The sequence below is a fragment of the Pimephales promelas genome, chromosome 13 (genome assembly GCF_988280905.1).
Source record: "Pimephales promelas chromosome 13, fPimPro1.hap1.1, whole genome shotgun sequence".
Lineage (NCBI taxonomy): Eukaryota > Metazoa > Chordata > Actinopteri > Cypriniformes > Leuciscidae > Pimephales > Pimephales promelas.
In genome coordinates, this window is record NC_142781.1 from 25,617 (window position 1) to 41,587 (window position 15,971).

Here is a 15,971-nt window from a genome sequence, read left to right on the forward strand (position 1 = left end):
TTGAGACAAGCGTCCCGAGATAACAGCAGAAAACAGATGGGAAATAATTAGCATAGCTGAGGTCCATAAAGATTTCCCTTACACAGGAGTAGATTCCAGAGTTTTGCAGCATAAAGAATTTAAGTTTGACCCTAACTTTTATTTCTAGAATATTTACATTAATAAATAACTAATGCTAATTACAAGTAATCGTCTAGCAGTGTTGTTAATAAACCTTAAGCAAGAACTGACCACAGAGAAGTCATCTGAACAATTGTAAATACCATTCGAATGCTTATGATTTAGGGCAGATTTGACTTACTAGACCTAATCTGAGGATAATAAATAATAAGGTTAAAAGGTGTTAAGATTAAAGCACACACTCTGTAAAACATGGCACCCAACGTGGGGCTTCAACTGTTCAATTCTGGCCAGTAATTGAACAGTTCAGCGCCTGCTAAATAGCATGTGCATGGATATGCTTAAGGATTAGAAATGTATTTTTTTTTTTCGACTAAGTTTCATTAGTCGTCTTCTAATTGATTTATCTTTAAAAAAGAATCTAGAAAAGATTAAAGAAGACACAGAAAGGGTTAGATGTGCAAGGCTCGTTACTTCAGGCGATGTGTTGCGTACCGTCTCGATTAGGCTCCTGTAGTCCTTCAGAACCTCAGCCTGATGTCGTTCGCTCCCACGTTCAACACAACAGCTCAGACGTGCTCATCACCGTTCAGGATCTCGGGAACCTGTGCAGCAACATCAAGAACACGAGCACCAGGAAAGCAGTGAGTGCACACCTTATCCTAACCTGAGGTAGCACGAACATGACGGATCATGGACGTGCCGCTTATCACGGCGTCATCGCTTTTCGACTCGCGAAGAGGGGAGAAGCGTTTCGGGTCGAGATCTCGAAGACCGGGAGGGGCGGCAGAGAGGTTCTAGCTCGTGTCTTCCGCTGTGTGATCCATGGTGTTGTCTGTGCCGGACTGAATGAAGCCAGAGATGATCGCGTCCTTCTGGGCAGAGAAACGCATGGAGTAGACGAAGTCAGAGTCAAAGAGTAACTAACCACTGACTAGTGAACATCGGCTTGTGATGTTTCAAGCGCTGACCGCCAATCCAGCAGCTCACAGGCAGAGTCGTCTCTCCACAGGCGTCACTAAACGAAGAATAGACAGTTTCAATATAATGTTCCACACTAAGCATATCAATTAAGTTTGGACAACAAAAACTGTGATATGGACTTTGACTTACTAGTCATGTCTGTAAGTGGGAAGCAGTCCAAACATGATCGTTGCTTCAGGCGATGTGTTGCGTACAGTCTTGACCAGGCTCCTGTAGTCCTTCTTCAGAACCTCAGCCTGATGTCGTTCGCTCCCGAGTTCAGCATAACAGCTCCGACGCGCTCATAACCGTTCAGGATCTCAGGAACCTGTGCAGCAACATCAAGAACATGAGCACCAAGATAGCAGTGAGTGTGCACCTTATCCTTACCTGAGCTAGCACAGACATGACGGACCATGGACGTGCCCATGATCACGGTGGCGTCGCGTTCGGACTCGCGAAGAGGGGAGAAGCGGTTCCGGGTCGAGATCTCGAAGACCGGGAGGGGCGGCGGAGAGGTTCTAGCTCTGGTGCTGGCTCGTGTCTTCCGCTGTGTGATCCATGGTGTTGTGTCGTGCCAGAGTGAATGAAGCCAGAGATGATCGCGTCCTCCTGGGCAGAGAAACGCATGGAGTAGACGAAGTCAGAGTCAAAGAGTAACTAACCACTGACTTGTGAGCATCGGCGTGTGATGTTTCAAGCGCGGACCGCCAATCCAGCAGCTCACAGGCAGAGTCGTCTCTCCACAGGCAGAGTCGTCTCTCCACAGGAGTCACTAAACGAGGAATAGACACAGTTTCAATATAATGTTCGACACTAAACATATCAATTAAGTTTGGACAACAAAGACTGTGATTTGGACTTTGACTTACTATTTATTAGGTGTGCGCAAATAATCTACTGAACCTTTCCTGTCCTTGTCTGTACGTGGGAAGCAGTCCAGACATGATGATCGTTGCTTCAGGCGATGTGTTGCATACCGTCTCGAACAGGCTCCTGTAGAACTTCTTCAGAACCTCAGCCTGATGTTGTTCACTCCCACGTGCAGTACAGCAGCTCCGACAAACTGGAGTTGACGAACATCATTTTTCTCGAGACAAGCGTCCCGAGATAACAGCAGAAAACAGATGGGAAATAATTAGCATAGCTGAGGTCCATAAAGATTTCCCTTACACAGGAGTAGATTCCAGAGTTTTGCAGCATAAAGAATTTAAGTTTGACCCTAACTTTTATTTCTAGAATATTTACATTAATAAATAACTAATGCTAATTACAAGTAAGCGTCTAACAGTGTTGTTAATAAACCTTAAGCAAGAACTGACCACAGAGAAGTCATCTGAACAATTGTAAATACCATTCGAATGCTTATGATTTAGGGCAGATTTGACTTACTACACCTAACCTGAGGATAATAAATAATAAGGTTAAAAGGTGTTAAGATTAAAGCACACACTCTGTAAAACATGGCGCCCAACGTGGGGCTTTAACTGTTCAATTCTGGCCAGTAATTGAACAGTTCAACGCCTGCTAAATAGCATGTGCGTGGATATGCTTAAGGATTAGAAATGTATTTTTTTTTCGACTAAGTTTCATTAGTCGTCTTCTAATTGATTTATCTTTAAAAAAGAATCTAGAAACGATTAAAGAAGACACAGAAAGGGTTAGATGTGCAAGGCTCGTTACTTCAGGCGATGTGTTGCGTACCGTCTCGATTAGGCTCCTGTAGTCCTTCAGAACCTCAGCCTGATGTCGTTCGCTCCCACGTTCAACACAACAGCTCAGACGTGCTCATCACCGTTCAGGATCTCGGGAACCTGTGCAGCAACATCAAGAACACGAGCACCAGGAAAGCAGTGAGTGCACACCTTATCCTTACCTGAGGTAGCACGGACATGACGGATCATGGACGTGCCGCTTATCACGGCGTCATCGCTTTTCGACTCGCGAAGAGGGGAGAAGCGTTTCGGGTCGAGATCTCGAAGACCGGGAGGGGCGGCGGAGAGGTTCTAGCTCTGGTCCTGGCTCGTGTCTTCCGCTGTGTGATCCATGGTGTTGTCTGTGCCGGACTGAATGAAGCCAGAGATGATCGCGTCCTTCTGGGCAGAGAAACACATGGAGTAGACGAAGTCAGAGTCAAAGAGTAACGAACCACTGACTTGTGAGCATCGGCGTGTGATGTTTCAAGCGCGGACCGCCAATCCAGCAGCTCACAGGCAGAGTCGTCTCTCCACAGGCTTCACTAAACGAGGAATAGACACAGTTTCAATATATTGTTCGACACTAAACATATCAATTAAGTTTGGACAACAAAGACTGTGATTTGGACTTTGACTTACTATTTATTAGGTGTGCGCAAATAATCTACTGAACCTTTCCTGTCCTTGTCTGTACATGGGAAGCGGTCCAGACACGATGATCGTTGCTTCAGGCGATGTGTTGCGTACCGTCTCGACCAGGCTCCTGTAGTCCTTCAGAACCTCAGCCTGATGTCGTTCGCTCCCACGTTCAGCAAAACAGCTCCGACGCGCTCATCACTGTTCAGGATCTCAGGAACCTGTGCAGCAATATCAAGAACATGAGCACCAGGAAAGCAGTGAGTGCGCACCTTATCCTTACCTGAGGTAGCACGGACATGACGGATCATGGACGTGCCGATGATCACAGCGTCATCGCGTTCCGACTCGCGAAGAGGGGAGAAGCGGTTCCGGGTCGAGATCTCGAAGACCAGGAGGGGCGGCAGAGAGGTTCTAGCTCTGGTCCTGGCTCGTGTCTTCCGCTGTATGATCCATGGTGTTGTGTCGGTGCCGGACTGAATGAAGCCAGAGATGATCGCGTCCTCCTGGGCAGAGAAACGCATGAAGTAGACGAAGTCAAAGTCAAAGAGTAACCAAACACTGACTTGTGAGCATCAGCGTGTGATGTTTCAAGCGCGGACCTCCAAACCAGCAGCTCACAGGCAGAGTCGTCTCTCCACAGGCGTCACTAAACGAGGAATAGACACAGTTTCAATATAATGTTCGACACTAAACATATCAATTAAGTTTGGACAACAAAGACTGTGATTTGGACTTTGACTTACTATTTATTAGGTGTGCGCAAATAATCTACTGAACCTTTCCTGGTCTTGTCTGTACGTGGGAAGCGGTCCAGACACGATGATCGTTGCTTCAGGCGATGTGTTGCATACCGTCTCGATCAGGCTCCTGTAGAACTTCTTCAGAACCTCAGCCTGATGTTGTTCACTCCCACGTGCAGTACAGCAGCTCCGACAAACTGGAGTTGACGAACATCATTTTTCTCGAGACAAGCGTCCCGAGATAACAGCAGAAAACAGATGGGAAATAATTAGCATAGCTGAGGTCCATTAAGATTTCCCTTACACAGGAGTAGATTCCAGAGTTTTGCAGCATAACGAATTTAAGTTTGACCCTAACTTTTATTTCTAGAATATTTACATTAATAAATAACTAATGCTAATTACAAGTAAGCGTCTAACAGTGTTGTTAATAAACCTTAAGCAAGAACTGACCACAGAGAAGTCATCTGAACAATTGTAAATACCATTCGAATGCTTATGATTTAGGGCAGATTTGACTTACTAGACCTAACCTGAGGATAATAAATAATAAGGTTAAAAGGTGTTAAGATTAAAGCACACACTCTGTAAAACATGGCGCCCAACGTGGGGCTTTAACTGTTCAATTCTGGCCAGTAATTGAACAGTTCAGCGCCTGCTAAATAACATGTGCGTGGATATGCTTAAGGATTAGAAATGTATTTTTTTTTTTCGACTAAGTTTCATTAGTCGTCTTCTAATTGATTTATCTTTAAAAAAGAATCTAGAAAAGATTAAAGAAGACACAGAAAGGGTTAGATGTGCAAGGCTCGTTACTTCAGGTGATGTGTTGCGTACCGTCTCGATTAGGCTCCTGTAGTCCTTCAGAACCTCAGCCTGATGTCATTCGCTCCCACGTTTAACACAACAGCTCAGACGTGCTCATCACCGTTCAGGATCTCGGGAACCTGTGCAGCAACATCAAGAACACGAGCACCAGGAAAGCAGTGAGTGCACACCTTATCCTAACCTGAGGTAGCACGAACATGACGGATCATGGACGTGCCGCTTATCACGGCGTCATCGCTTTTCGACTCGCGAAGAGGGGAGAAGCGTTTCGGGTCGAGATCTCGAAGACCGGGAGGGGCGGCAGAGAGGTTCTAGCTCGTGTCTTCCGCTGTGTGATCCATGGTGTTGTCTGTGCCGGACTGAATGAAGCCAGAGATGATCGCGTCCTTCTGGGCAGAGAAACGCATGGAGTAGACGAAGTCAGAGTCAAAGAGTAACTAACCACTGACTAGTGAACATCGGCTTGTGATGTTTCAAGCGCTGACCGCCAATCCAGCAGCTCACAGGCAGAGTCGTCTCTCCACAGGCGTCACTAAACGAAGAATAGACAGTTTCAATATAATGTTCCACACTAAGCATATCAATTAAGTTTGGACAACAAAAACTGTGATTTGGACTTTGACTTACTAGTCATGTCTGTAAGTGGGAAGCAGTCCAAACATGATCGTTGCTTCAGGCGATGTGTTGCGTACAGTCTTGACCAGGCTCCTGTAGTCAATCTTCAGAACTTTAGCCTGATGTCGTTCGCTCCCGAGTTCAGCATAACAGCTCCGACGCGCTCATAACCATTCAGGATCTCAGGAACCTGTGCAGCAACATCAAGAACATGAGCACCAAGATAGCAGTGAGTGTGCACCTTATCCTTACCTGAGCTAGCACAGACATGACGGACCATGGACGTGCCCATGATCACGGTGGCGTCACGTTCGGACTCGCGAAGAGGGGAGAAGCGGTTCCGGGTCGAGATCTCGAAGACCGGGAGGGGCGGCGGAGAGGTTCTAGCTCTGGTGCTGGCTCGTGTCTTCCGCTGTGTGATCCATGGTGTTGTGTCGTGCCAGAGTGAATGAAGCCAGAGATGATCGCGTCCTCCTGGGCAGAGAAACGCATGGAGTAGACGAAGTCAGAGTCAAAGAGTAACTAACCACTGACTTGTGAGCATCGGCGTGTGATGTTTCAAGCGCGGACCGCCAATCCAGCAGCTCACAGGCAGAGTCGTCTCTCCACAGGCAGAGTCGTCTCTCCACAGGCGTCACTAAACGAGGAATAGACACGGTTTCAATATAATGTTCGACACTAAACATATCATTAAGTTTGGACAACAAAGACTGTGATTTGGACTTTGACTTACTATTTATTAGGTGTGCGCAAATAATCTACTGAACCTTTCCTGTCCTTGTCTGTACGTGGGAAGCAGTCCAGACACGATGATCGTTGCTTCAGGCGATGTGTTGCATACCGTCTCGATCAGGCTCCTGTAGAACTTCTTCAGAACCTCAGCCTGATGTTGTTCACTCCCACGTTCAGTACAGCAGCTCCGACAAACTGGAGTTGACGAACATCATTTTTCTCGAGACAAGCGTCCCGAGATAACAGCAGAAAACAGATGGGAAATAATTAGCATAGCTGAGGTCCATAAAGATTTCCCTTACACAGGAGTAGATTCCAGAGTTTTGCAGCATAACGAATTTAAGTTTGACCCTAACTTTTATTTCTAGAATATTTACATTAATAAATAACTAATGCTAATTACAAGTAAGCGTCTAACAGTGTTGTTAATAAACCTTAAGCAAGAACTGACCACAGAGAAGTCATCTGAACAATTGTAAATACCATTCGAATGCTTATGATTTAGGGCAGATTTGACTTACTAGACCTAACCTGAGGATAATAAATAATAAGGTTAAAAGGTGTTAAGATTAAAGCACATACTCTGTAAAACATGGCGCCCAACGTGGGGCTTTAACTGTTCAATTCTGGCCAGTAATTGAACAGTTCAGCGCCTGCTAAATAGCATGTGCGTGGATATGCTTAAGGATTAGAAATGTATTTTTTTTTTCGACTTAGTTTCATTAGTCGTCTTCTAATTGATTTATCTTTTAAAAAGAATCTAGAAAAGATTAAAGAAGACACAGAAAGGGTTAGATGTGCAAGGCTCGTTACTTCAGGCGATGTGTTGCGTACCGTCTCGATTAGGCTCCTGTAGTCCCTCAGAACCTCAGCCTGATGTCGTTCGCTCCCACGTTTAACACAACAGCTCAGACGTGCTCATTACCGTTCAGGACCTCGGGAACCTGTGCAGCAACATCAAGAACACGAGCACCAGGAAAGCAGTGAGTGCACACCTTAACCTTACCTGAGGTAGCACGGATATGACGGATCATGGACGTGCCGCTTATCACGGCGTCGTCGCTTTTCGACTCGCGAAGAGGGGAGAAGCGTTTCGGGTCGAGATCTCGAAGACCGGAAGGGGCGGCGGAGAGGTTCTAGCTCTGGTCCTGGCTCGCGTCTTCCGCTGTGTGATCCATGGTGTTGTCTGTGCCGGACTGAATGAAGCCAGAGATGATCGCATCCTTCTGGGCAGAGTAACGCATGGAGTAGACGAAGTCAGAGTCAAAGAGTAACTAACCACTGACTAGTGAACATCGGCTTGTGATGTTTCAAGCGCTGACCGCCAATCCAGCAGCTCACAGGCAGAGTCGTCTCTCCACAGGCGTCACTAAACGAGGAATAGACAGTTTCAATATAATGTTCCACACTAAGCATATCAATTAAGTTTGGACAACAAAAACTGTGATTTGGACTTTGACTTACTAGTCATGTCTGTAAGTGGGAAGCAGTCCAAACATGATCGTTGCTTCAGGCGATGTGTTGCGTACAGTCTTGACCAGGCTCCTGTAGTCCTTCTTCAGAACCTCAGCCTGATGTCGTTCGCTCCCGAGTTCAGCATAACAGCTCCGACGCGCTCATAACCGTTCAGGATCTCAGGAACCTGTGCAGCAACATCAAGAACATGAGCACCAAGATAGCAGTGAGTGTGCACCTTATCCTTACCTGAGCTAGCACAGACATGACGGACCATGGACGTGCCCATGATCACGGTGGCGTCGCGTTCAGACTCGCGAAGAGGGGAGAAGCGGTTCCGGGTCGAGATCTCGAAGACCGGGAGGGGCGGCGGAGAGGTTCTAGCTCTGGTGCTGGCTCGTGTCTTCCGCTGTGTGATCCATGGTGTTGTGTCGTGCCAGAGTGAATGAAGCCAGAGATGATCGCGTCCTCCTGGGCAGAGAAACGCATGGAGTAGACGAAGTCAGAGTCAAAGAGTAACTAACCACTGACTTGTGAGCATCGGCGTGTGATGTTTCAAGCGCGGACCACCAATCCAGCAGCTCACAGGCAGAGTCGTCTCTCCACAGGCAGAGTCGTCTCTCCACAGGCAGAGTCGTCTCTCCACAGGCAGAGTCGTCTCTCCACAGGCAGAGTAGTCTCTCCACAGGCAGGGTCGTCTCTCCACAGGCAGGGTCGTCTCTCCACAGGCAGGGTCGTCTCTCCACAGGCCTCACTAAACGAGGAATAGACACAGTTTCAATATAATGTTCGACACTAAACATATCAATTAAGTTTGGACAACAAAGACTGTGATTTGGACTTTGACTTACTATTTATTAGGTGTGTGCAAATAATCTACTGAACCTTTTCTGTCCTTGTCTGTACATGGGAAGCGGTCCAGACACGATGATCGTTGCTTCAGGCGATGTGTTGCATACAGTCTCGATCAGGCTCCTGTAGAACTTCTTCAGAACCTCAGCCTGATGTTGTTCACTCCTACGTGCAGTACAGCAGCTCCGACAAACTGGAGTTGACGAACATCATTTTTCTCGAGACAAGCGTCCCGAGATAACAGCAGAAAACAGATGGGAAATAATTAGCATAGCTGAGGTCCATAAAGATTTCCCTTACACAGGAGTAGATTCCAGAGTTTTGCAGCATAAAGAATTTAAGTTTGACCCTAACTTTTATTTCTAGAATATTTACATTAATAAATAACTAATGCTAATTACAAGTAAGCGTCTAGCAGTGTTGTTAATAAACCTTAAGCAAGAACTGACCACAGAGAAGTCATCTGAACAATTGTAAATACCATTCGAATGCTTATGATTTAGGGCAGATTTGACTTACTAGACATAACCTGAGGATAATAAATAATAAGGTTAAAAGGTGTTAAGATTAAAGCACACACTCTGTAAAACATGGCGCCCAACGTGGGGCTTTAACTGTTCAATTCTGTGCAGTAATTGAACAGTTCAGCGCCTGCTAAATAGCATGTGCGTGGATATGCTTAAGGATTAGAAATGGTTTTTTTTTTCGACTAAGTTTCATTAGTCGTCTTCTAATTGATTTATCTTTAAAAAAGAATCTAGAAAAGATTAAAGAAGACACAGAAAGGGTTAGATGTGCAAGGCTCGTTACTTCAGGCGATGTGTTGCGTACCGTCTCGATTAGGCTCCTGTAGTCCTTCAGAACCTCAGCCTGATGTCGTTCGCTCCCACGTTTAACACAACAGCTCAGACGTGCTCATCACCATTCAGGATCTCGGGAACCTGTGCAGCAACATCAAGAACACGAGCACCAGGAAAGCAGTGAGTGCACACCTTAACCTTACCTGAGGTAGCACGGACATGACGGATCATGGACGTGCCGCTTATCACGGCGTCGTCGCTTTTCGACTCGCGAAGAGGGGAGAAGCGTTTCGGGTCGAGATCTCGAAGACCAGGAGGGGCGGCAGAGAGGTTCTAGCTCTGGTCCTGGCTTGTGTCTTCCGCTGTGTGATCCATGGTGTTGTCTGTGCCGGACTGAATGAAGCCAGAGATGATCGCGTCCTTCTGGGCAGAGTAACGCATGGAGTAGACGAAGTCAGAGTCAAAGAGTAACTAACCACTGACTAGTGAACATCGGCTTGTGATGTTTCAAGCGCTGACCGCCAATCCAGCAGCTCACAGGCAGAGTCGTCTCTCCACAGGCGTCACTAAACGAGGAATAGACAGTTTCAATATAATGTTCCACACTAAGCATATCAATTAAGTTTGGACAACAAAAACTGTGATTTGGACTTTGACTTACTAGTCATGTCTGTAAGTGGGAAGCAGTCCAAACATGATCGTTGCTTCAGGCGATGTGTTGCGTACAGTCTTGACCAGGCTCCTGTAGTCCTTCTTCAGAACCTCAGCCTGATGTCGTTCGCTCCCGAGTTCAGCATAACAGCTCCGACGCGCTCATAACCGTTCAGGATCTCAGGAACCTGTGCAGCAACATCAAGAACATGAGCACCAAGATAGCAGTGAGTGTGCACCTTATCCTTACCTGAGCTAGCACAGACATGACGGACCATGGACGTGCCCATGATCACGGTGGCGTCGCGTTCGGACTCGCGAAGAGGGGAGAAGCGGTTCCGGGTCGAGATCTCGAAGACCGGGAGGGGCGGCGGAGAGGTTCTAGCTCTGGTGCTGGCTCGTGTCTTCCGCTGTGTGATCCATGGTGTTGTGTCGTGCCAGAGTGAATGAAGCCAGAGATGATCGCGTCCTCCTGGGCAGAGAAACGCATGGAGTAGACGAAGTCAGAGTCAAAGAGTAACTAACCACTGACTTGTGAGCATCGGCGTGTGATGTTTCAAGCGCGGACCGCCAATCCAGCAGCTCACAGGCAGAGTCGTCTCTCCACAGGCAGAGTCGTCTCTCCACAGGAGTCACTAAACGAGGAATAGACACAGTTTCAATATAATGTTCGACACTAAACATATCAATTAAGTTTGGACAACAAAGACTGTGATTTGGACTTTGACTTACTATTTATTAGGTGTGCGCAAATAATCTACTGAACCTTTCCTGTCCTTGTCTGTACATGGGAAGCGGTCCAGACATGATGATCGTTGCTTCAGGCGATGTGTTGCATACCGTCTCGAACAGGCTCCTGTAGAACTTCTTCAGAACCTCAGCCTGATGTTGTTCACTCCCACGTGCAGTACAGCAGCTCCGACAAACTGGAGTTGACGAACATCATTTTTCTCGAGACAAGCGTCCCGAGATAACAGCAGAAAACAGATGGGAAATAATTAGCATAGCTGAGGTCCATAAAGATTTCCCTTACACAGGAGTAGATTCCAGAGTTTTGCAGCATAAAGAATTTAAGTTTGACCCTAACTTTTATTTCTAGAATATTTACATTAATAAATAACTAATGCTAATTACAAGTAAGCGTCTAGCAGTGTTGTTAATAAACCTTAAGCAAGAACTGACCACAGAGAAGTCATCTGAACAATTGTAAATACCATTCGAATGCTTATGATTTAGGGCAGATTTGACTTACTAGACCTAACCTGAGGATAATAAATAATAAGGTTAAAAGGTGTTAAGATTAAAGCACACACTCTGTAAAACATGGCGCCCAACGTGGGGCTTTAACTGTTCAATTCTGGCCAGTAATTGAACAGTTCAGCGCCTGCTAAATAGCATGTGCGTGGATATGCTTAAGGATTAGAAATGTATTTTTTTTTCGACTAAGTTTCATTAGTCGTCTTCTAATTGATTTATCTTTAAAAAAGAATCTAGAAACGATTAAAGAAGACACAGAAAGGGTTAGATGTGCAAGGCTCGTTACTTCAGGCGATGTGTTGCGTACCGTCTCGATTAGGCTCCTGTAGTCCTTCAGAACCTCAGCCTGATGTCGTTCGCTCCCACGTTCAACACAACAGCTCAGACGTGCTCATCACCGTTCAGGATCTCGGGAACCTGTGCAGCAACATCAAGAACACGAGCACCAGGAAAGCAGTGAGTGCACACCTTATCCTTACCTGAGGTAGCACGGACATGACGGATCATGGACGTGCCGCTTATCACGGCGTCATCGCTTTTCGACTCGCGAAGAGGGGAGAAGCGTTTCGGGTCGAGATCTCGAAGACCGGGAGGGGCGGCGGAGAGGTTCTAGCTCTGGTTCTGGCTCGTGTCTTCCGCTGTGTGATCCATGGTGTTGTCTGTGCCGGACTGAATGAAGCCAGAGATGATCGCGTCCTTCTGGGCAGAGAAACACATGGAGTAGACGAAGTCAGAGTCAAAGAGTAACGAACCACTGACTTGTGAGCATCGGCGTGTGATGTTTCAAGCGCGGACCGCCAATCCAGCAGCTCACAGGCAGAGTCGTCTCTTCACAGGCAGAGTCGTCTCTCCACAGGCTTCACTAAACGAGGAATAGACACAGTTTCAATATATTGTTCGACACTAAACATATCAATTAAGTTTGGACAACAAAGACTGTGATTTGGACTTTGACTTACTATTTATTAGGTGTGCGCAAATAATCTACTGAACCTTTCCTGTCCTTGTCTGTACATGGGAAGCGGTCCAGACACGATGATCGTTGCTTCAGGCGATGTGTTGCGTACCGTCTCGACCAGGCTCCTGTAGTCCTTCAGAACCTCAGCCTGATGTCGTTCGCTCCCACGTTCAGCAAAACAGCTCCGACGCGCTCATCACTGTTCAGGATCTCAGGAACCTGTGCAGCAATATCAAGAACATGAGCACCAGGAAAGCAGTGAGTGCGCACCTTATCCTTACCTGAGGTAGCACGGACATGACGGATCATGGACGTGCCGATGATCACAGCGTCATCGCGTTCCGACTCGCGAAGAGGGGAGAAGCGGTTCCGGGTCGAGATCTCGAAGACCAGGAGGGGCGGCAGAGAGGTTCTAGCTCTGGTCCTGGCTCGTGTCTTCCGCTGTATGATCCATGGTGTTGTGTCGGTGCCGGACTGAATGAAGCCAGAGATGATCGCGTCCTCCTGGGCAGAGAAACGCATGAAGTAGACGAAGTCAAAGTCAAAGAGTAACCAAACACTGACTTGTGAGCATCAGCGTGTGATGTTTCAAGCGCGGACCTCCAAACCAGCAGCTCACAGGCAGAGTCGTCTCTCCACAGGCGTCACTAAACGAGGAATAGACACAGTTTCAATATAATGTTCGACACTAAACATATCAATTAAGTTTGGACAACAAAGACTGTGATTTGGACTTTGACTTACTATTTATTAGGTGTGCGCAAATAATCTACTGAACCTTTCCTGGTCTTGTCTGTACGTGGGAAGCGGTCCAGACACGATGATCGTTGCTTCAGGCGATGTGTTGCATACCGTCTCGATCAGGCTCCTGTAGAACTTCTTCAGAACCTCAGCCTGATGTTGTTCACTCCCACGTGCAGTACAGCAGCTCCGACAAACTGGAGTTGACGAACATCATTTTTCTCGAGACAAGCGTCCCGAGATAACAGCAGAAAACAGATGGGAAATAATTAGCATAGCTGAGGTCCATTAAGATTTCCCTTACACAGGAGTAGATTCCAGAGTTTTGCAGCATAACGAATTTAAGTTTGACCCTAACTTTTATTTCTAGAATATTTACATTAATAAATAACTAATGCTAATTACAAGTAAGCGTCTAACAGTGTTGTTAATAAACCTTAAGCAAGAACTGACCACAGAGAAGTCATCTGAACAATTGTAAATACCATTCGAATGCTTATGATTTAGGGCAGATTTGACTTACTAGACCTAACCTGAGGATAATAAATAATAAGGTTAAAAGGTGTTAAGATTAAAGCACACACTCTGTAAAACATGGCGCCCAACGTGGGGCTTTAACTGTTCAATTCTGGCCAGTAATTGAACAGTTCAGCGCCTGCTAAATAACATGTGCGTGGATATGCTTAAGGATTAGAAATGTATTTTTTTTTTTCGACTAAGTTTCATTAGTCGTCTTCTAATTGATTTATCTTTAAAAAAGAATCTAGAAAAGATTAAAGAAGACACAGAAAGGGTTAGATGTGCAAGGCTCGTTACTTCAGGCGATGTGTTGCGTACCGTCTCGATTAGGCTCCTGTAGTCCTTCAGAACCTCAGCCTGATGTCATTCGCTCCCACGTTTAACACAACAGCTCAGACGTGCTCATCACCGTTCAGGATCTCGGGAACCTGTGCAGCAACATCAAGAACACGAGCACCAGGAAAGCAGTGAGTGCACACCTTATCCTAACCTGAGGTAGCACGAACATGACGGATCATGGACGTGCCGCTTATCACGGCGTCATCGCTTTTCGACTCGCGAAGAGGGGAGAAGCGTTTCGGGTCGAGATCTCGAAGACCGGGAGGGGCGGCAGAGAGGTTCTAGCTCGTGTCTTCCGCTGTGTGATCCATGGTGTTGTCTGTGCCGGACTGAATGAAGCCAGAGATGATCGCGTCCTTCTGGGCAGAGAAACGCATGGAGTAGACGAAGTCAGAGTCAAAGAGTAACTAACCACTGACTAGTGAACATCGGCTTGTGATGTTTCAAGCGCTGACCGCCAATCCAGCAGCTCACAGGCAGAGTCGTCTCTCCACAGGCGTCACTAAACGAAGAATAGACAGTTTCAATATAATGTTCCACACTAAGCATATCAATTAAGTTTGGACAACAAAAACTGTGATTTGGACTTTGACTTACTAGTCATGTCTGTAAGTGGGAAGCAGTCCAAACATGATCGTTGCTTCAGGCGATGTGTTGCGTACAGTCTTGACCAGGCTCCTGTAGTCAATCTTCAGAACTTTAGCCTGATGTCGTTCGCTCCCGAGTTCAGCATAACAGCTCCGACGCGCTCATAACCATTCAGGATCTCAGGAACCTGTGCAGCAACATCAAGAACATGAGCACCAAGATAGCAGTGAGTGTGCACCTTATCCTTACCTGAGCTAGCACAGACATGACGGACCATGGACGTGCCCATGATCACGGTGGCGTCACGTTCGGACTCGCGAAGAGGGGAGAAGCGGTTCCGGGTCGAGATCTCGAAGACCGGGAGGGGCGGCGGAGAGGTTCTAGCTCTGGTGCTGGCTCGTGTCTTCCGCTGTGTGATCCATGGTGTTGTGTCGTGCCAGAGTGAATGAAGCCAGAGATGATCGCGTCCTCCTGGGCAGAGAAACGCATGGAGTAGACGAAGTCAGAGTCAAAGAGTAACTAACCACTGACTTGTGAGCATCGGCGTGTGATGTTTCAAGCGCGGACCGCCAATCCAGCAGCTCACAGGCAGAGTCGTCTCTCCACAGGCAGAGTCGTCTCTCCACAGGCGTCACTAAACGAGGAATAGACACGGTTTCAATATAATGTTCGACACTAAACATATCATTAAGTTTGGACAACAAAGACTGTGATTTGGACTTTGACTTACTATTTATTAGGTGTGCGCAAATAATCTACTGAACCTTTCCTGTCCTTGTCTGTACGTGGGAAGCAGTCCAGACACGATGATCGTTGCTTCAGGCGATGTGTTGCATACCGTCTCGATCAGGCTCCTGTAGAACTTCTTCAGAACCTCAGCCTGATGTTGTTCACTCCCACGTTCAGTACAGCAGCTCCGACAAACTGGAGTTGACGAACATCATTTTTCTCGAGACAAGCGTCCCGAGATAACAGCAGAAAACAGATGGGAAATAATTAGCATAGCTGAGGTCCATAAAGATTTCCCTTACACAGGAGTAGATTCCAGAGTTTTGCAGCATAACGAATTTAAGTTTGACCCTAACTTTTATTTCTAGAATATTTACATTAATAAATAACTAATGCTAATTACAAGTAAGCGTCTAACAGTGTTGTTAATAAACCTTAAGCAAGAACTGACCACAGAGAAGTCATCTGAACAATTGTAAATACCATTCGAATGCTTATGATTTAGGGCAGATTTGACTTACTAGACCTAACCTGAGGATAATAAATAATAAGGTTAAAAGGTGTTAAGATTAAAGCACATACTCTGTAAAACATGGCGCCCAACGTGGGGCTTTAACTGTTCAATTCTGGCCAGTAATTGAACAGTTCAGCGCCTGCTAAATAGCATGTGCGTGGATATGCTTAAGGATTAGAAATGTATTTTTTTTTTCGACTTAGTTTCATTAGTCGTCTTCTAATTGATTTATCT